This window comes from Episyrphus balteatus, chromosome 3 (genome assembly GCF_945859705.1).
Source record: "Episyrphus balteatus chromosome 3, idEpiBalt1.1, whole genome shotgun sequence".
NCBI lineage: Eukaryota > Metazoa > Arthropoda > Insecta > Diptera > Syrphidae > Episyrphus > Episyrphus balteatus.
The window spans coordinates 101480568-101503832 of NC_079136.1; the positions used below are offsets into that span (position 1 = coordinate 101480568).

Sequence of the window (23265 nt, forward strand, 5' to 3'; positions counted from 1 at the left end):
GGATATGCAAGAGCAAATAATAAGTATACATTTAAAAGTAGATGTCAAGCTGGATTGAATTGAGATTAAAGGATTTGATATTCGAATGACAAGGAGTGATTTTTTCAAAAGGATACACCTAAAATAAATTTTCAATCTGGCACATTTCAACGCTCAATTTAAGCAGCCCATGTTAAGTGAAAATAAAAAAAAAATTATCACGCAAAGGAAACAGGTGAAAAATCGAAATCGTATCTATATGAAAAAGTACAATTTTGCGTTAAGTGTTTTCGATTTTTGTATCCCCTTCTGAAAAATTTGTTTTATGTTTTTTTTTTCTGTCGAAAAATATGATTGTTGATTACTTTGATGCCAAATAAATCACATTTTGTGAAAAACGAATACAAACGTCTTTAATAAATAATATAATTGTAAAAAAATCCTTCTTATAATTAAAAGACTGTATTGATGAGGTAGGTAGTTTTCATTTGGTACAATTTTTTTTGGAGATTTAGGTACTTACTAGATTCCAAAATCATTTATCATAATAATGATCAATATAGTCATCCCTAACATTTCTTTTAATTAAAAAATTGTTTTTATACTGTTTGTATAAATAGGAATTTTGAAATTTAACAAGAATAAACATAAAACCGTTTTTTCTAACCACTTTTATTTTAAAATGTCATTATTTTTACTAATTAGCCAAAACTCAAAAAAAGATACATATTAGCTTTGTTCTTAAATAGAAAAGTTGTCGAAAAAATTATACTCACTTAACAGGCAAAAGTATTCCATGCAAAAAGTGTCATGATAACTTTTTCGATACGAGCGATCAGTTTAAAGTACGTTAAAGATGGGACTTTAAGATAGTTCATATTACAAAAGCACCTGTTTTTCGATTCACCTTTCAAAAGTCACGTTGAACTTCTTTAAGAGATGTTTTTTTTTGTATGTAATAATCTTCGATAGCTTTTACCATTTGAAAGTTACTCGCAAAATATCGATATTTTTGGCGTTTGACTTTGAATAACTTATTCGCTAATGGATTTTCGGGAACATTTTCTTAATATTAAAATGAAGATGCCATAAAAAAGTTGAAGTTAACTTTATAACAGTCCAAAACTAGCTGCTGAAAAAGTTGTATGCTAATTGGCAAAATGATAACAAGCTCAAAACTACAAAACTAACGATTGAAGACACTTATAAAAGAAAAAGGGAAACATAAAAAGTTTTCAAAACAGGTGGTTTCTTTTTTTGTATGTTATTTTCTATCAAAATGTATGATTTTTTTTTTACTTCTTTTAATTCAATCCGCATCGACGTGGTAAATGAGACCAACGAATGCAAGGAATTTTGACATGCATGGACTTAGTATGGCAAGGTGTGGTGTATTTTTTTTAACTAAGAATATATTTTTAAATTAATTTTTTTTTAAATATACATTTTAACTTACCGGTTAAAATTTGTGAACTGTTCTGAAAAAAAAAAAAAAATAAAAGAATAGTATTAGTTGCAAATTTGTATGTTAGTTTTGATCAAAAATTACTCAGATGTTGGCTTCAAAACTAATCTTCTGAAATCTTTTGGAAACCTGCAAGGAATCCTTAATAAATTTAAATCCATCTCACTAAGGCAGGGGAACAAGTGGTGTAAATAAATAAAATGCGTAAGTAATGTATGTACAGATGTACACATAAATGTACGCACATATAAATATGTATAAGTATAGTTAGATAGGTACAAGCAATATGGGTACAAAAAAAAAATGTAAACATATCGATTTTTAGTCACCCAAACATAATATTCCTACGCCCTAGCCTCCGTATCCGTAGTTTACCCTAAGTACCTATATTAGGTACGATATAAGAGGGATGACGAATCCAAACACCTACACAGTTTTATTTTGATTTGAATTTTGTTGTTATTCTGCTGTTCATAACAAAACCAAAAGAAATAAGGAATAAAATAGAGTGGGAGACAAATCTAAAAAAAAATTAATGTTACCATATTATTGTTTTTTGAAGTGAAAACTTCTTTAGTATCGTAGTGATTTGAAACAAGATGAAACGAAAACGCGACACGACTTCAATTTGTTATAACTTTTTTGTTTTAATAGATAGATGAATGAAATTTGTACTGTAGATAGGTAATTAAATAAATTATAATTGTACAAAATTTCAATTAATTTCATATTCAAAATTCGGAGATAACGGTAAAAAGATGTTCTTTTCCAACACACGTTATATCTTTTGATCTAGTGCACATACAAATTTGATTTAACTTTAATACGCATGGTGATAACATAACCTTGTATTTGATATATCACACATAACGGTACGTGCTCTACAAGTTACACAATCTTAAATTGAAAAAATTGAAAAATACCTCAAAACACCTGTGGAGATCTGTTGACGATGACTAGTCTAGGAAGTACCGTAATCTCAGTCTGGAAATTTGACATGGTTGACTTTAAAAAAATTCTAACTTCTCTTGTAGACATCTTTGAAATAAGATTTATACATCATTATACAAGGTGAAACAATAAGCTTTCACATGGTATAAAATTTTTATAGGTTGTCATATAAAAAACATGGATTTGAAGGTGATAGAATAAAAATACATAGGTAGATTTTTTCTATTTTTTTTTTTTTTTTGCAAGAAAAATGATTTTTTAAGGTTTCACTTCTACCACGTGTGAATTGCACACATGATTTTTTTTTTATTTTTAAGTGGCTACATATTTGTACAAAATTACTACCCTATAGTGAATCCAATATTATATGTTCTCTGTCATGCCATTATTGTTGAAATAGATAGTACCAAATCCAATTCCTTATAGCCATAGCTTTAACCCATAATTTAGGTTGAAGGTGAGATATAGTTTATCCACATCTAACAAACTCTTAAAACAACAATTCATTGAAACATTTGGATAGCCTGAGTCTTGGTTTTTTATTGTTGGTAACACTATACATTTTTCATACTTTTTCATACTTTACATCTGTGTATTGTGTGTATCCTTTTTCATACAAAGTAATGTAGGTAAATGAGACACTTTCACTTACTTTTTTTTTCGAATATACTAACAACCAGATGACATGCGCTAGATTTTACGGAACGAGATAATATAAAGACACCATGAAAGCTTTTGTTATACCCTTGGAACAAGGGTCAAGGGATTGTTCAGAACCATAATAAAAGTAGGTATACAAACAAAAAAACAATACAACAAAAATATTTTAGACGCCCACGATTGAAGGTTGCGAAACGTGGGCGATGAACGCTCGTGTTTTGATAATATTTCATTAACTTTACCTTCTAACTCATGCTATCCTTAGGATTCCCTATCACATTACATTATGAAAGTTAAGGAAAGTTTCAAGGCCACGGGCATGTTTGATGACCTTTTACAAAAAAAAAAAAAAAAAAACAAAAAAATACGCACCCGTGAAAGAAGTGTGGGCTTATGATAGTCAAAGGATACATACCTACATATGTGAACACAAACAAAGAACTTGAATTTTCTGAATGAAATTTGTGAATTTTTTATGCAATGAAAAAGTGAAAGTATGTGTAGGAGTCTTTGCTTGGAAAAATTCTTCTAGAGATTTTGTTTTTATTTTAACTTTCATTTGAATAAAATAACTACGTCTTGAATTTCCTATTTGTTTGTTTAAAAATAATTATAAAAACACAAAGCTGTATAGTAATTTCCAACAGTACAAGTGGGCGTCATCGTCGTGAAGATATCGCTCTTTTCTTGGCAAATAAAAATGAAGTAATTTTTTCTGTATATTGTTGTTTATGTTGACAGAACGTGCAAAGGACATCACTCAAGGTTTTGACTAAAGAAAATTGAAAGTCCAGAAGTCCATAAAGCTATTTGGAAACAATAACAAACAATAGACTTAATAGATTTAAAAGAGTTTCGATTTGAAAGACATTATTTAATTTCAGCAAGGTTTACTGACTTATCATATTAATCTTTTTTTTAATTGTAATTTTCCAAGTGAGAGATTTTAAATGTTGTCAGTTTATAATTATTATTTTGAAGACTTGAGTAAATTGACTAAATTAGTTTGCATGTGATGCTATTGTCAAATTTCAAAATTTATTTAAGAGTTTTACCGGTCGCATGGGTAAGACACCAAACTTCACTTAAATGTAATGAATAAATAAAATTAACTATGACCGATAATGCACTTTTTAGTTGTTTTTTCACACAAATAAATTTAATTTTGCTAAATTAATTCTTTAATCTGCTGTCATGTTGACAAAAAAAAACTTTCCTAAATTTGTAGGGAACATTTTCTTGCCTAACTTTCCAGCCAGATTTCCAATAAAATTACCTAAATTGGAAGGATTTTTTTGACAGCTGACCAATCAGAGACCGAGAAATTACCTAAATATTTAGGCCCTAGCGTTTCTGAACCTGCCCTTTGTAAAGAAATTTTCTTGGGATTTTTACAAAAATAAATTGATCAGCAAATAGTTTTTCAAGTTCATATGCAAATATCTCCGAAACCCTCTTGTGTGTTTGGGGGTGTGGATCGTTAGAGACTTACAAAAATATACAAATATTATCAAACTTGATTCAAACTCATAGTCCACAACGGATATCAGCCTCAATCAACTTTGAACTTTTGTTTAATAAAAAGAACATATTTCTGATCACTCTCGGCCCTTGACGATTGATCAAGTGCATAGAATCACCGACGTTATTGAAAAAGCTATTGAAGAAAAGAAAATTTATTCAGGGGTCATTTAGATGTGTGTCAAGATTTCGATAAAGTATGACATGGAGGTCTTAAATTTTAATTATGACAAGTCCTACCTACATGACTAGGTAAGGTATATCGGGGTAACTCTCGACGTGAAATCAAAATGGAAGATGCTATCGGGAGGAGGTGGTTCTAGTGCGGTAAGAGTGCCTTGTATCATGAGGTCCTCAGGGCTCATGGACAAAAAAAAAAAATAAAACAATACAAAAACTTATTTAAGTTAACCGACTTATTCAAAGTGAAGGAAAACATGGTTTTAAAGAAAGATCTTATAGTCTTGCTTATTTCCTGCAAATGAGGTGGAAAATAAATCTTTTGAAGTTGAAAATTTGTATGGAAAATGATCTCATTTGCTCAAGTCCAAAAAGGCTTCAATGGATTGATTCGGATACAGCAATATGTTTTGCTTTAGTTTTGTATACCTGGTTTCTTGATAGGTATATTAATTAAAAAAAAAAAAAATTGCAGTACTATTGCAACTTAATTTTCGAATTCACTTAAGATCGCCAGAGCTGGTACCTGGACATATCATACATATAATTCAAAGGTAGGCCCAAAAACTCCTGGTACAAGCAAATGCAAAAACACCAGCATTCAGTTGGCCTAAGAAGTGGAACAATACAAAACCGGGAGACTTGCCGCCGATTTCTGAGGTCAACCCGGCGAACCCCAGCAGAAACGTGGGATAGTATGATCCTCTCGACATCGAGATCATAACAGCGCCGAGAAAAGGAAGAAGAAGAATTGAAAGATTTTTCCCAAAATACATGTAATTAGATAGTTGCTATCACTCACATCGAACAAGTTGAACCTCTATTTGACTATTTGACAGTAGTCATAATAAGATTTTAATTTTGTATTATATCGAGCGCCAAATTATGTTATGAATAATGGACAACATATACCTACCTAATTGTATTTTTCCAACACTAAATACCTACGAATTAGATAAAACTTTTTTGTATTCCTATCAGCTCAAGAAAATATTTACATCAACATCGTTTCAAATAAGTCTAAGAACAAAAGGTATTAAGTAATAAAGATTTTTCTGTTAACTAAATTATTGTAAGCGCCATGTCGCTTACGATAATTTTACGGAAAGGGCTCAATATGTTTCTAAAAAGCACGAAATTCATTTTTTTATAAATTTCAAACCTACCTTATAACTAATCAAGTCACATTCAAAGACCCAACAATTAAAAGCAGTAGGTAATTTTATACTTTATGAGAAACTTTCGTATATTTGTGTTTATACATATTTTTATTCCTTTTTTGTTTCAATTTGTTTAAAGTTTGAATTCGTTTCAATAAAAATGTTGTTAATTGGTCGAGTTTTCTTAATGAATTTAGAAAACACCAGCTTTTACCAGTTCTTTTTTTAATGTCACTTTGAAAAAGTAAATTGCTACATACATACCTGAAACGTATGGTATTTATAGACACAAACATTTGAATCAAATAACTATAAAAAAAGTAGCAGTCATAATACAGAAATCGATAATCTAATGATAGCTTTTAAGCTTACCAAACCATTTTTATGAATGAAACAAAAAAAAAAAAATATTATGTAAAATAAATTATAGGTATATAATTTTTCTGTTTATAAACACTGCGTTCCATGTAGACATGAACCTTATGAATAAATGTGTTAGGTCATGAAAGTTAGTGGAGAATAAGGAATGTTTTATATTGATTAAATTATTTACAAATTGAATCAAGATACATGAAAAGAGATAATTCATTAACAATGTTATCAAGGATAAATTAATAATATTTAATAAATATGCCCACATTTTTTGAAGCTAACTTCAATTTAGAAATTAATCTTTATTTGCACCTTAAGTTTGCTAGTTTTTCGACCTTCCTTGCTCCTAACGAAATACATACCTAAATTTCTTTTAATCTCTAGTTTAGTTGAAATTTTATTTCTAACTTTTTTATCAGCATTAAGAATTTTCTTAAATTTTTGAATTATTTTAAAATAACATCAATTCAGTGATAGTGTTTATTAATTTTTATTTACAAATTTTAACATTTAGGTATTGAAATTTACTTAAGTTATGGTCGACTAAGTAAATTGCTTAAGCCATTTTAGTAAGTTGCTAAGCCAAAAAGCGGACTGATTTTTAACTGAGTAACTTACTAAATGGCTTTAGCGATTTACTGAATCGTTTAAAATTTTGCGCTATTATTTTTATTGAAAATAACTTAATAATTTAATTAATTTTAAAAGAAAAAAATTGACTTTTCACAGGAAGAATTAAAAACTGTTTCTCAATAACCCGCTTTTTGCATTTAAAAATAATAAAACAGTTGTATAGATATGTTATAATAGATATGTAACTATTGTAAAAAAACGGCATCCAAAAAACTTAAAACCGAGAAAATTAAAAAATATTTTTTTTTATTTAAAAAAAAAAAATCTATTCAGATGAAACACAGTGTACTACTTACAATACATGCATCTTGGCCTTGAGATTACTGGTACTCTTGCAAATTATAATCAGACTCTTGTACATACTTTCTTACACATGTATTTTTTAAATTGATTTTTAAGCAGAATTATACATTTCTCTGAGGAGCCAGATAATTATAATAAATAATATACATACATGGATATTTTTTTTTTTAATAAATAATTAACTAACGGCAAACCACTCACATTTAGTTAGAATAAGTGAATTCATGGAAACAAGTTTTTTTTTTTTTTTAAATAAATCTAAGTGCCTGTATACATGTGGGTGATTCTCTACTTAATGTAATTTTTATATCATTTTCGTGTTCGATATAATTTTTTACTTAAGATCAAGTTATAATAAGTCCGAAAAAAAAAAAATCCGGCAGGTCCGTCTGTCTGTAAATCTGTCACAATCAGTCAGTCAGTCAATCAGTTTGTCAGCTTGTTAGTTTGTTTGTCAGTTTGTAAGTTTTGTTATTTTATTAGTTCGTCTGTTTGTTGGTTTGTCAGTTTTTTATTTTGTTAGTTTGAGAATTTGCAGTTTCTAAGTTTGTTAGTCTGTAAATTAATCAGTCTGTTTGCAGGTATAAAGTCTGTTTTTCTGACAGTTTGTACGCTGAGGAAAAAAACAACTAAAAATCAGCAAAAAACACGATAATTTAACTATTCTCGGAATGATTTTGCGTTGAAGACGATACTTTTAAAATCAAACTAGAATATCGTTATATTAAAGTGGTTTAAAGTTATGAAACCTAATTAAATCACAGATGTTTCTTACGTTTCCTGAAAAATGGACTTTTCTGATTAACGAGGTAAGTAATTGATCTACAACGAAGATATATTTTTGAATTAAAATGATATAATTGTTTGATACCTAAATATTTAAATTTCTATACTTCTTAAAATACCGATTTCCTTTCAAGAAAATTTATCCAAAACAATTAACAACCGAGTGTTAAAAAAAAAAAATTATTGAGTTTGACTGTTGCTTGAAAGAGAAAGAGACATAGAAACGGATAGAAAGATATGAACAGGCAAACAGAATTGACATCGTAATGTCACGTCTTTAATTTTGTTTTATTTTGATTTTTTTAGGCATCCTAAACCTGACCTTTGGTAGAAACATATTAGTAACATCAAAGATGGAAAAAAACATCAAAATGACACTTTGTTTGCAATGGAAGAAAATTTAAATTAGTCGAAGAGCAATTTTTTAACAAACTTGTAGGAACTTTCTCGTGAATTTGAAATTTCATAGTTAAAAAACATACGATCAAGGGGCACGGTAGTGCCCAGCCAAGTTTTCTAGCAACTTTGGCACTACACCCTTATTTACAGGAAGCAACTCAGGCCATTTTCGACCCCCCTCTAACTTCCACACCAAAGATACCAGAAATTTCAAACTCGCTACATTTGCTGAGCTCGCCGAACCCAAATTCCTCACAAAATTTCAGCTTCTTACGATGAGTAGTTTCTGAGATAAAGGACTTCAAAAATCGCGAAAACCGTAACTGACTCACTGACAGATCATCAAAATTATGGAGACCTTCCCGCTATCGTAGAAACTTGAAATTTTACATGGTGATAGGACTTGTGGTGTATACAAAGGAAAAAATGGAAAATTTGAGATTTTCAATTCAGGGGGCGTGATAACCGCCCATTTTCTACGAATTTTCATCAATTATTATAGAGCACTTCTGACTATCGTAGAATCTTGAAATTTGGTAGAATGGTAGAGCTTAAAGTTTGAGAATTTCAGCCAGGGCGCGTGACAACCGTCCATTTTCACTGAATTTTCATCAAATATAGAGATTTTCAATTTTGCAGCCATACCTTGCAAAAAGTAGTGAAATCACAACAAAAAAATTACTGTTAAAAAAAGAGCCAAGTTCTCCTATGTATGTTGAAATTATGCTGGCACAACAAGTATTGAGATATAATAGTGTACCAAGTTCTAAAGTTTGGCAAATTTTTGAAATAACTTTAAAAATCGGTATTTACAAGAAAAATTGTCAAGTAAACAATCAAAATTTTATTGATACGAATTTGAACCCAAACTTTAGAACTTGGTACACTTTTATATCTCAATACTTTTTGTGCCAGCATAATTTCAACATACATAGGAGAACTTGGCTCTTTTTTTAACAGTAATGTTTTTGTTGTGATACATAGTATGTACTTCGTGAGCATTTTGAAAAAGTGAGAATTATTATATTCATTAGGTACCTACCTTCTTCTTAACAGTTCACATTCAAAATACATTTGTCAAAACTTGTGCAAAAAATAACTTAATTGATTGAACGACCAGCTGTGCCGAAGGTTTCTCGTTAATCATGACCTCCTTGAATATATAATAACTTCAGATTTTTATTATTAATCGAAATTCGACACCGTTTATTCAGTTAAAAATAAAATTAAGTTTGCTTGTTAAATTTTCTCTGTAAGCGATTATATTGTTTTAAAAAAGTTAAGTACGAAACTCACCTAGGTAGAAGAGTGCCAATCTTATATCTTAAAGTGAGTAAATGAGGGAACACCGAACCTAATACGATATAACATCGATAGCAAAATAGAAAAGAAAACGAAAACAAAAAACAAACACAAATCTATCAACAATGACAACGAAGACCGCGAAAAAGTATTGAACGAAAGCAGAGATTTTGTCCTAACACACCCGACTTCCCCGAATTGCACTCAAAGACTAAAAATGCGTGCGCTGGTAACCTAGTTTTTTCTTCATTTTATTCCCAACAGGATTAAATTCAGTATTCCTATTTGCAATTTAAAAAAAAAGGAACCAGGAGCAACAAATCATTCAAAAACCTACCAACAACATCCCCGAAACACACAGCGAACATTTTATTATTTTTTACGCGTTCCACCGCGAAAAGCGGGGTGAAATATTCTGTCGCGGCGCGGTGTGTGCTTATAAGTTGTTGCATGCTAAGAGATTCAAGATTCAACAAGGATTCCAATCCAACCCCTCTTTCTTATAGAAAAGGAAGAAAGAAGAATAAAAAATTCCGAGAACAAAGGAAACTCCCCTAGTTAAAGTAAGCCAAAGGAGTCGCTATGTATTCTGGCATTTCGCGGAAACTGTTTTATACAGTAGTCGAAGACACTCGTTATAAATCATTAAATCCTTTGAACATAGCTACGAGTACTACATGCATGGATATTTTTGAATGAATCACCACCAAACAAACAATGAATGTCGTTTTTTTATGTTTGCTTGAAAAAATAAACATAAAAGAAAAAAATAATAAAAATATTTTTTTATTGAATCGAAGAAAAGATTTGGAACACAACCAAGGATGTGAATTTAGAACAAAAAGATCAACACTATATCAAGAATGGATGTACTATTTCTCTCCTTTTTTCTATCTATCTCACTTGTTCTTATTTAACATTTTACAGTAATGTGTAATTAATTTAATTAAAAATTAGCTAACTACTTTAAGTACCCCGATATCTTTAGGTGATGATTTTTTGATAAAGCTATAGCACGCAGTATTATTTTCAAAATATCAAAATTCAAACAAAATTTATATCCATCCAACAAGATCAAGACAACGAGAAACTTATAAACTGTGTCAAAATACTACCCGCATTTCGATTTAACATCTATGCTTATTGGGAGCTGCTTGTTGTTTTTGTAGTACATATCACTCATTTATTAATGTAGACGTTATTGGAAGAAATTTTCAATGAAGTATCCAAATTACCTCTCAATTGACATTCTTAAATTTCATATTGACTAAACCTGGCAAATAGGCACCCATATTCACATTTTGCAGGGTGAAAAATGTGTCCACTACTGCAATATTTTATACAAAGATGTAAACAGTTAAAAATTCTGTCGTAGTTTTCAAAAAAATCTTAGAAATTAATTTTTAACAGTGTAGAATACATAACTCAATTTTTTCAAATCCTCTTTTGCCATAATGTCAAGATAATTTAAAACTCATACATGATATTGCAAGTATGAGTATTTATTAAAATGTATCTATAATTATTTTTATCTCGGCACTGTAAAAGGATACTCTTTGAGGACGTTTATTTTGATCATACTTTTCCTTTTGCGGTTCAAATTCTGCGTTCGTGTCTTGCTTCTTAATAAAGGGGAAACTCTGTTTTTTTTTTAATTCTTTTCTATCTTTCTTATTTTTTCTAAAAAATAAATTACAAAAAATTTATAATCTGGCAGATCATGTTATACATAATATCAGTCGGATATAAGAGTATATGAGTATGAGGCCTTCAGAATAATAGTTCTTCTCTGAAAGTTGAATGTTTCTTCAATAAAATGGTAGAAATAAATTCTGGGCAAATAAAACTATTGGTCTCTAAAACTATTTTTTTTAGCGGCTCATTAATGAAAACAAATCTATTTTTTTTATACAATTCATCTAAAAAGTTTTGTTTTTCGAGTTTCGGGAACTCTCTTCTCTTCCTTTGAACTAAACCTACTAACTTACTTAGGGTGACCCGCGCCGCACATAGGTCGATTTGACAGATTTAATCGACCAAAATTATTTTCTGATTTATTTTGTCTTGAAAATAGTCTTCTTCGTCTTTAAATAATTAATAGAAAATAGTCTTCTTCTTTAAATAATTTAATTTATCTGTTCGACAGAAAAACCCAGATATATTACATGTTATTTCTTCTAAGTTTTACTTTTTTTCATTGAAAAATTTGCATAACTGAAAACCCTGCTTAAAAGAAATAAACCCAAACATTTTTTGGCGTTTCACTTAAGCGGGTTTGAATGTAATAACAAAAAAAAACCCGAAACTTTGCGCTGCTGCCAATAAGAAATGAGCGGGCTTCAGCGGATCCTTTTTTTTTTTGGCAAAATAACGCTTAATAGATTGAGTAAATAAAAAATTGTGAAAATATGTATAACAAATTAGCTTCTAAAATGAAAAACTATGACCCGTACAAGTGTACATAGGTTAGGTTACAGTGGTTGTCGAGCAAAAGACCCAACACACTTAGACCCTAATGGGTCCGTTGTGATACTACAAAAGATTAGCAAGTTAGAAACTCATTACTCGAAAGTGTACATACAAATATCATATCTCATTCGCAACAACTCTTCATGACAGACTATAATTTTTGTTGTAAATTGAACCAACAAAGCCTGTTGTTACAAGAGGGATGTACAATTCTAGATCAATAATATTATTTTGGCCTACAAAATATGAGATAATATGTAAATTATAATTCAAATGAGTTGAATTTCATATTCAGATGGTACGATAACAAAGAATAGATAAAACTGTTAATTGCTTGGATGATGCTGGGAATATACCTTATCTAAGAAATGTGTTTTTTTCTGGAACCGCAGGCAGGATATATGAGCAGGCAAGTATAATGTACTTCATCTTTGAGTACATCAATTGTAACCACTACAAAATGATTCAGAATGAATCATAGAAAAATTCAGCCGTTCTTGGTTATGATGACTAATACGTCTTATATTAATACATCATAAATACCAAAAACTAAACTAACATTTATGATTAAAATAAATTTTTAAAAGCTGAAATTCGAGAATTCTAATTTACACGGGAGAACTATCATAGTTCTATATTTTTTAAACGTGTATGTACTATGTTGCTTAGTTAAGATTTAGATTTAAGTGCTACTTGCACAACACACCTACTTGCTACAATACACCTAAATCTAAAATCCATCTATATGCATCTTTGACGCCAATTTGTTTGGCTGTGATGTAACTTATAGGGCCTTTTTTTTCATTCTTTAACTATGCCAACTTCACAAGGTACACCTTGCGTGTATAGGCAAGGTATTTTCTAAGGGATGCAAGATTCAGCTTTTGAGTTAAATATTTGTTGACAATCTCTTGCACCGAAAAATGACAACAAACTTCACTTTTTGTATGTACATAAAATTTTGTTTTCAACCCATACCTACCTTTCTTTTTTTTTCAAAAGCTGATGAAAAGCACACAAAAAGAAAGCAAACAAGTGAAAGTGAAAATCGATAAACGAAAATGGAGGTGAAGACGTCTAGTATAGCTCCCCAAAAACCCACGCTATAATTTCAAAAAGATATCTACATAACACCACTACTACCATCAAAGATTGAGAAGCCCAAAATAAGAAAAAATATACAAATTCTAAGATGACGCTTTGCGGTATATAGACGTCTTACAAACTTTGCTGGTTACGTTATTCTTATTTACTATAGATTTATCTGAGTCTTCCTTTATCAGAAAAATTCTTATGCTTACGTGACTGTCAAGGACATGCGCTTTGTATGATAAATACAGAAAAGGACGCCAGTTCTTATACCAAAACAAAATTTGCCGACATTGTTTGTAAACAATTTTCAAACAAACCAAAAAATATGTATGTACAACGTTTTTCTTAATGGGAAAGGAGTGTGTTTTGGCACGAAGGTGCAATATTTAAGTGGTTTCATTAAAGCACAATTTTACTAATACATATATGTACATAAATAGTAGGTTCAGTCAGCTTTGATTTTTACTTTTTTTTGTAGGCACGGTGACCATCAGACCCGTTTTTCCCGGGACAGTTATATAAATAACTAAATAATACGGAACGTTTGTCCCGTACCTGGACAGCCGGGACGAAACACCCGAGTATAGCCTTTTCAGCAGACTTGTAAAATTAAGCCTATTCATGTACCTACCTACTATATTTATTTATATTTCATCTTTTTACTTGCGATATAGGTACTATAGGGCAAGTTTAGGATTCGTAAAAAAAATCGAACTCGAGATAACAATTTTACATGACATTACGATGATGGAGAATGCCAAAAAAGTGGGTCCGGCAATTCTGTCTGTCTGTCTGTCTGTCTCTATCTGGAGCTGCAGCCTAAACGAGTGAAGTGATTTTCTTCAAACTTGGTAGTTAGCAGTTTTTGGTGATTCCCTAGAGGGGAAATTGAAATTTTTTTTTTATGACCAAAACTAACGGTACCTGCCATATAACGGAAATAGAAAAGTTAATTTTTTTCAAAAACGGCTCTAACGATTTTGATTAAAATTTTTGTGTGTAATACAACACATAAGAGCCAACTTTTTAAATAAAAAAAATATTTTTTGTACCGTTATTAACGGTACCTGTCATAGAACTGTTTTTTTCGTTTCTGAATATCTCGTACAACATTAACCCGATTCAAATGAAAATTTTTATACAAAAGTGTGTAAGTAAAGATAATATTAAAATTTTAGAAAATTTTCAAAAAACGCATTTTTGGTTTTTTAAAAAATATTTCAAAATTTTTGTTTGAAAAATCAATTTTTTGAAAACGGATTAATTAAAAATTTTGAAATTTAGTTTTAATGTGTAAATTAATTATTTCTTCAAAATGGCATCCCAACTTTTTTTTTGAAAAATGTTAAAAAATTTTTATATATAAAAAACTATTTTTTTAAAAAACGGCTCCTACAATTTTCGAAAAATTTTTTCTAAAAATACCTACCTATTTATACAAGAAATGAAATGGCATATTTGTTTTTTTTTTAAGATAATTTAAAACGGAGTTTAATTAATTATAAAAACAGATTTAATTTTTTTATACTACTTATGAAATTTCTTCAAAATATCAAATTTTTAATTTCTTGAATAAAAAGCTTTAACATTATAGTTACTTTAAGGATAAGAGCAAGTACGTGCGACCCCAGTCGTGCAATTTATTTCTATTGAATAAGGTTAGACCCCATACACTGAACCAAATCCTTACGTAAATACAACGAAAAAATTCGTTGAGCCAACGAAAATTTAATTAATTTTCAGCCGGTGAAAAATTTAATTGGCTCAACGAAATGGCTTTCATACGTTAATGAAGAACTTCATCAACTAACGAAAACTGTCGTATTTTAATGAAATTTTTCATTAAAATTTTCGATTGCGAATTAATAAATTTTTACATCACTTTACGAAAGTTTTTCATCAATTAACGTAAAATTTAATCAAACACGGTGATATTTTTATGTATTTTTTGATTAATTTATGAAAGAACTTTCGTTAGCTAACGAATTTTTTCGTAAATTTTATGAATATTTTAATTAAATTACGAAAAAATATTCGTTAGCTAAAGAAACTTTTCGTTGTATTAATAATTTTTTTTTTAAGATTATAGTAGGTATACATTTATTGGACTTGTTAAATTATTAACAGTCCAAACAAAAAATTGGCGTTTCGACCCGGTAGAGCTCACTTGGACTCATCACTTGACTTATCCGTGAGACACCTTGTCAAAACGCAAATATTTTTTATATTCAGCTCAACTTACATAGATTTTTAAACAAAAACCTAATGTGAACTATATCCAGCAAGATTAAATTTTTAGTCCATAAAACAGAAATGCGCCCGGCAACGATATTTTTTCGTTAACTGATGTATTTTTTCATAAGCCAATGTAATATTTCATTAGTATATGAAGAATTTTCATAAGCTTATGAAGATTTTCGTTAGTTAATGTTGAATTTCATAAGTTAATGAATTTTTTCGTTACTTAATTAAAACTTTGATAAAGTAACGAAAAAGTTCTTATTTTTGTTCTTCAAAATGAGAATGAAATTTTTCGTTAATTGATGAATCTTTTCATTGAATTGGATTTTTTGGCACTAAAAAGGGAGAAAAAGTGTATGAAACGTTTTCATTAATTGATGAAGGTTTTCATATTACGAAAAATTACATATTTTCGTTGAGCCAACGAAAGTTTCGTTGGGCCAACGAAAATGTAGTGTATGAAACAATTTTCGTAATTTTACGAAATTTATTATTTTCAGTGTATGTGCCAACATTTTATACAGGGTGTCCCGGGATGAGATAAGAAGATTTTCAGGGATGATTCTTGAGTATATTCTAAAAAAAAAATTGTTCTACAGTAACTCTCTATCTGCAAAGTTGATACCCTTTAGCGATGATTTAAGAAAACGCTTACTTTGGTATGACTTTACTCATGTTAATGTTAATTACTCCGTTAATACTTATGATGAAAACTTCATTAATGTCTTGATTTTTAGAAAAAACGCTATTCTTTGTACTCGTTTTTAAGAAATGTTATTATCTTTTTTTATTGCTCAGATATTAATTTTTAAATGGAATTATTTTTTTCTCACCCATGATAATTTTTTGACTTCGGGGCCGATTTTCTTCGAAAAATGTGTTATAATCATAGTGTTTTATAAATTTATTCGAATGAAGAAAACAATTATAAACAAAAATGTTGTTCTCAATATTGCCAGAAAAAATATAGATTTTATGATATTTGGGAAAACCTGCACCAGGTAAAATCTCTAAAAAAATTAATTTTTTTTTGCTTAAGTACAAAATGGGTACGAGTTAAAAATTTATTTTTGCAGATAGAGAGTTACTGTAGAACAATTTTTACTTGCGATATAGGTACTATATATCAAGTTATGCATTCGTACAAAAAAAAAAAGTTGAGATAACATTTTCCATGACATTACGATGGTAGACAATACCAAAAAAGTGGGTCCCGGAAGTCCGTCTGTCAGTCTGTCTGTCTGTCTGTCTGTATAAGGAGCTACAGCCTAAACGAATGGACCGATTAATGTCAAACTTGGTATGTAGCGTTATTTGGCGACTCTCCAGAGGGGTTTTTGGAATTAATTTTTTTGGACCAAAAATAACGGTACTTGTCATATACCGATTTAGGTAAAATTGAAATATCTCGAAAACGGCTCCAACGATTTTGTTTAAAAAATTCAAATGTTAGTTTTAAGCAAAGGTCTATCTTTCAATGAAAAAATTTTTTTTTTGAAAATCATTATTAACGGTACCTGCCATAGAACCGTTTTTTTCAAATCTGATTATCTCCGAAACTGCTTATTCGATTTCAACGAAACTTTTTGTGAAAAAGCATTTATATAATTAAAATATAAACCAAAAATAAAATTTCCAAAAAAATAATTTTTGGATTTAAAAAAAAAATTTGAAAATTTTTGTTTGAAAAATCAAATTTTCGAAAACGGGACATTGAATTTTTTTGAAATTTTGTTTTTTGATGTTAATTAGTGATTTCTACAAATTGGCATACCAATTTTATTTTAAAACTTTTTTTCCAAAAAATTATTTATAAAAAATTAGTTTTTTTAAAAACGGCTCTAACGATTTTGAAATTTTTTTTTCTAAAAATGCATGTTAATGTATCAATCAAAACTGCATACTTGTTTTGGAGGGCAATTTAATTTTAGATTTTATTTTATTTTTTTAAAAAACGAATTTTATTTTTTTTTCCAAATTTCTATACAAAGTCTTAAAAATTTAAGCAACTTTAACTCTAAGAGCAAGTTCGTGCGACCCAGTCGTGCATTTTATTTTCTTACAATATACCCAAGAATCATCCCTCAAAATCTTCTTATATCATCCCGGGACACTCCTGGGGTCATTTTAAGTCGAAAAACTTAAGTGGCAATTTCCTCGTTTTCGTCCCGTTTTCGATTTATGGCGTTTTTAATGATTTTTGCTCTCTTTTCCTTTAAGTGGTCTTATCTTTGCCAAACGACGCACAGAGGAGTATTCGACCCCAAAATCCGGTCATAAGTGAAAACAAAAAAAATCGCATTCGACGCGTTATTTTTTGCTTTTCGAATTCCTCAATACCCATGCTTACTAAAACCGGTTTCAAATAATAACTGTTGACCCCTTAATCCCCAAGATCTTAGTCTAAATCTAGTCTATTTTATAAGCTCAGGCCACAAAAGCTTATTTTGTTTTTTAATCATTAACACTGCAGTCTGTTTTTTATTGTGATTTGTGATAATATTGTGAAAAATTTTTTATGCATGTCCAAGGTCAAGGTATGTACTTTATGTTAATACAGAAATTTCCCTATATTTTATTGAAAATATATTAAAAATTGAAATGAAAAGAGTGCATAGAAAAACGTGAAAATGTATGTAATTTCCGGTAGAAAAAAAGGGTTTTTTTCATAGTATCGGGTATGATAGGGCAAATATTTTTCTTATATATTTAACTGTACAAATTTGTCTTCTCATGCACATAAAAAAAATTTACACATGTTTCCACCTTTTTTTTAATGGGGGTTTTAGTCTTGAGGTATTTTTAATCAAATTGCTTTTTGTTGCTTACAAAAACTACTTATTTTCAAATTTTTGTTTTCTTTAACCTGAAATATTAACAATATTTAAAAATTTCATGTAAAAATTAGTTATAGGTATGAATTAAATAAAATTAACCCGAAAGTTTTTTTCAGTGTAACTTTTTAATGCATTATAAGCAGGGATAGGATGTTGTGGAATTTGCCTTTTTTTCTTGCTTAATCGTACGACATTATAGATTAAATACAAACACGTTTTACGTCCCCCTCGTTCCAAATATATGTATTTTATTTTGCCTTTTTTTTGCCTTTTCTTTCGTTATTGCCTTTTTTTGCCTTTTCTCTTGTTATTGCCTTTTTTGTCTTTTCCTATGTTTTTTATCTTTTTAGCATCTTAAAGGTAATGTCTACACACAAAACACTCAAATATACAAACAAAAAGCTAACTTACTCAGTATATTACTTACTCAATATATCTCTTCTATATTAAAAATTCACTAATTACCCCACACAAACAAAATTCGAATGAAAAGATCTACCTATGCAACTTGTTTGTCTGCTATTGCTACCATTTATTGTCTTCTACGTTCTATTGCGCGGCCGACAACCGACACGTATCAGAGTTCAAAAGCTAACATTCTCAATTTACAATACTCCATTGAATAAGTTTTCCAGATTTTGGACATAATCCAGAGAGATTTGGAAGCTGCGAAAGGGGCAGTCGCAAAAGATGTTTTTGAGGGACTCGAAAAAGTTGAACAAATAAACTGCGTAATACATTGGAACACAAATCCAGGGGTCGAACTACGTACGTTAACTTATTGACGCTTTATGTCTCTATCATTTTCTTCTAATCAAATAGAGAAAGCAATAGTCAAAACGGTAACGAACTTATGCCGTAGTTCGACCCCAGAGCACCCTGCAAATGTTGAAGTGGGCGATGTCGAGTTATTTAATTGGGGTCCAGTCGTCTCTACAGATGTAGAGAGATAATTTTAGCTCCTTTAGAGCACTCTTAAGCCTGGTACGCTGCTCGCGCTAAATTTTAGCTCCCATACAAATTACGAAAAATTTTAGCAGAGCTAAAATGAGTCCCATACAAATTATTATCGATAACTTGCATGGAAATTTTATTTTAGCTAAAATTTAGCGCGAGCAGCGTACCAGGCTTTAAGGGAAAATCGCAGGCGCTTGTTAACTGAAAATTTTAAAAAACTCATGATTGTTCCAAATTACTGCAATTAATTTTTATATTTCATTCTTTTCTCAATAAATGCCTTTTTATGCCTTTTTTGGAGTTTTATTTTGCCTTTTTTTAAGTTTTTAGGTCCACAAGATCCTATCCCTGATTATAAGTAATGTTTTAGGCCAATTCCAATAAGAAAAACATTAAAATTTATTTTTGACCGGATTTTGAGGTCGTCGGATGCGAATGATTTTTTTTACAATCAATCAAGAATTTGTTGCAGTTTAAGTTTGTCTCAAAACTTTTTTGTCTGCGGATAACCGTTTCTCCGTCATTTTGCTTCAAACACAATTTTCTTCGTTTTTACTTGCGATATAGGTACTATATATCAAGTTATGCATTCGTAAAAACAAAAAAAGTTGAGATAACATTTTTCCATGACATTACGATGGTAGACAATGCCAAAAACGTGGGTCCCGGAAGTCCGTCTGTCTGTCTGTCTGTCTGTCAGTCTGTCAGTCTGTCAGTCTGTCAGTCTGTCAGTCTGTCAGTCTGTCAGTCTGTCAGTCTGTCAGTCTGTCAGTCTGTCAGTCTGTCAGTCTGTCAGTCTGTCAGTCTGTCAGTCTGTCAGTCTGTCAGTCTGTCAGTCTGTCAGTCTGTCAGTCTGTCAGTCTGTCAGTCTCTCAGTCTGTCAGTCTGTCAGTCTGTCAGTCTGTCTGTCTGCCTGTCTGTATAAGGAGCTACAGCCTAAACGGATGGACCGATTGATGTCAAACCTGGTATGCAGCGTTATTTGGCGACTCTCCAGAGGGGTTTTTGGAATTAATTTTTTTGGACCAAAAATAACGGTACTTGTCATATACCGATTTTAGTTTGAAATATCTCAAAAACGACTCAAACGATTTTGTTTAAAAAATTCAAATGTTAGTTTAAAGTTAAGGTCTATCTTCTAATGAAAAAAATTTTTTTTGAAAATCATTATTAACGGTAATTGCCATAGAACCGTTTTTTTCAAATCCGATTATCTCCAAAACTGCTTATTCGATTTCAACGAAACTTTTTGTGAAGAAGCATTTATATAATTTAAATATAAGCCAAAAATAAAATTTTGAAAAAAATAATTTTTGGATTTTTAAAAAAATTTTGAAAATTTTTTTTTGAAAAATCAAATTTTCGAAAACGGGACATTTAATTTTTTTGAAATTTTGTTTTTAGATGTTGATTAGTGATTTCTACAAAATGGCATACCAATTTTATTTTTAAACTTTTTTTCCAAAAAATTATTTATAAAAAATTAGTTTTTTAAAAAACGGCTCTAACGATTTAGAAAATTTTTTTTCTAAAAATGCATGTTAATATATCAATCAAAACTGCATACTTGTTTTGGAGGGCAATTTAATTTCAGATATTATTTTATTTTTTTTTAAAAACGAATTTTATTTTTTTTTCCAAATTTTTATATAAAAATTCTTAAAAATTTAAGCTTAACTTTAACTCTAAGAGCAAGTTCGTGCGACCCCAGTCGTGCATTTTATTTAAGTTGTTTTTACACTTTCATATCAATTAAGTCAAAAAAACACGTTAATGAGTATTCATTTTTAGCGCTTATTATTAAAGCGCAGTTTATTTACTTAAAAAAATAAGTTTTTTTTCATAAAAAAGACTACTGAAAGTAATTAAAAAAAATAAACAAACTGAGTGAATTTAAAAAAAAATTAATTTTTGAAATAAAAAAATTTTTCCCGAGAAAAACACCCTTCCACCCAATTTTTGTATAGACTCTTTTGAACATTGTTTCTTATTCAAAGACCAAACGTTTCGCCAAGTTTCATGAGGGTAACAATATTTTCATTTCTCATGTAATGTAATGTTTAATAATAATACATATACATACATATATGTATGTAGAAAAAAGTAAACCATATAAATCATTAGTTCCCCATCTGTTATTTTGTAAGGCACATCAATAGCAAATATGCTGAAAGCTTTAGCCCTCTGAAGTCATGGGAAGAGGGCGCTCATCAGCTTTGAAATATCAGATTTTGTAACACTGGATATCTGATGGTATCGTAATTGGACTTGCTGTTTCATGTACATTAGGGCGTTCGTTATTAAGGTTTTTTTCGAGAATCAAGTTCCTAAGTGGAAAAACTGTTTCTAAATAATAAAAAAAAAAATCCCCTAATTGTTTCAGATTTTTATTTTGACACTAGATGGCGCCCCAAGAGGGTTAAAGTTTTTTAACATTTGAAATAGGTATGGTATAGGTATTTTTTTAGATATAGACTTTTATATATGTAAATTTTTTGATGAGGTCCTTGTCTACGTTAAACAACGTTTTCAAAAAGGTATAGATCATTTTTCTAGGACCAGGGGTTTAGTCAGGGCATGCCCTGGTCATAGAAAAATGATCTATACCTTTTTTGCATACATTTTTAATTTGTATCTTGTATGTACCTATTACAAATTTAATTTTAAAGCCCTATACTTCAAGAACAATTCATCATAAGAAGCTAATATTTTCTGAGGTTGTATTTCTAGTATCTTATTAATAGGAGTAAGAGGGGGGTTGAAAATTATCTGAGTATGGTTTCTCTAAGGCCGTGTGTGAATTCCGTTAAATAGTTAACACCGTGTAAAATTTTTGACACTGTTGAGGTGAATAAAGAATTTTCAGCTGTTAAAAATTTATTGGGCTCTGGGACCTGGTTAAATTTGAGTTAAATTTTTTTGTAGATGGTTTTGTGTGGTTTTTTCTTTTAATAAAAAGGAGTTTTATGGCAGAAAAAAGGTAGAGAAAAATATTAAACAATAAGCCATACCCTGAAATTTTTTTTATCACCTCAATTTTACACGGAGTTAACTATTTAACGCAATTCACACACGGCCTAAATAAGGTGAATCCCGTGTTAACTCAACTATTTCCTTGAGTTAACTCTGATGGATCCAAGTGTTTAGACCCTTTCGCATTCGTTCTTTACGGAAAACTTTCTCCTCGAGTAAAATTAATTTGCAGGATTAGCTTCCTCTGGAGCTAGCTGAAAAACTAACGTTTAGTTTATTTGCAATTAAATGAGTTCATAATAAACACATATTGCATAAGGATCATGACTCATCATAATTGAAGAGAAAAAAATGTAAAAAACACGTGGGATTAAAGCTGAAGCTGCGCGACAAACAAATCCAAAAAGAATTCCACCTTTGTTTTCAAATTAATATTTTAGCAATGTCGTGACTTTAGTGTAGACACAAAACAGAGCACAGCTAACCAACAAAATAACACAACATCAACTATACAAACAAAGATTTATTTCGAATGAAAATTAAAAATTATAAGCAAAAACATCATCGTAAACAAAACGGACACACAAAGTCAATGTAACATGCTGATTAAAGTTTATTGTCAAGGTGAATGTTGTTAAATGGGGTTTAAGTGAATTCCTACAACTTGCCGCCTAAGCGATAGAAGCCCTAATTAGGGTTGCCAAACTATTCTTGTTGCATGAAAGCTCTTAATGTAAAAAAAATCAGTGATTTATCGGCTTCATTTTTAATATAATCTATTTTCTTTTATCGGATAGGATACTGTTAATTTTGTGCAAATCGTGGTACGATCTTTAGAGTTTACCACTGTATCAAAATTTGAAGTTCACTTATACTTAAGAATTATTCGAAAGAATCAGAATGGCACAAGCAGTGCGTGTGTGTGTGTGTGTGTGTGTGTGCAATACTCCTGAAGCAACAAAATTTTAGCCTTTACTATTACTCT

At 30.0% G+C, this 23265-nt stretch overlaps 1 protein-coding gene across 1 annotated transcript in view; it reads right to left on the minus strand.

Annotated features, from left to right (window-relative positions):
• The window catches only part of LOC129917149 (protein CREBRF homolog), a 67425-nt gene that overhangs the window by 27472 nt on the left and 16688 nt on the right, over positions 1-23265 (minus strand). Inside the window, exon 2 of the mRNA XM_055997529.1 lies at positions 1436-1457. The gene's annotated coding sequence lies outside the window, so the exon portion shown is untranslated. The remainder of the gene's footprint in view (positions 1-1435; positions 1458-23265) is intronic.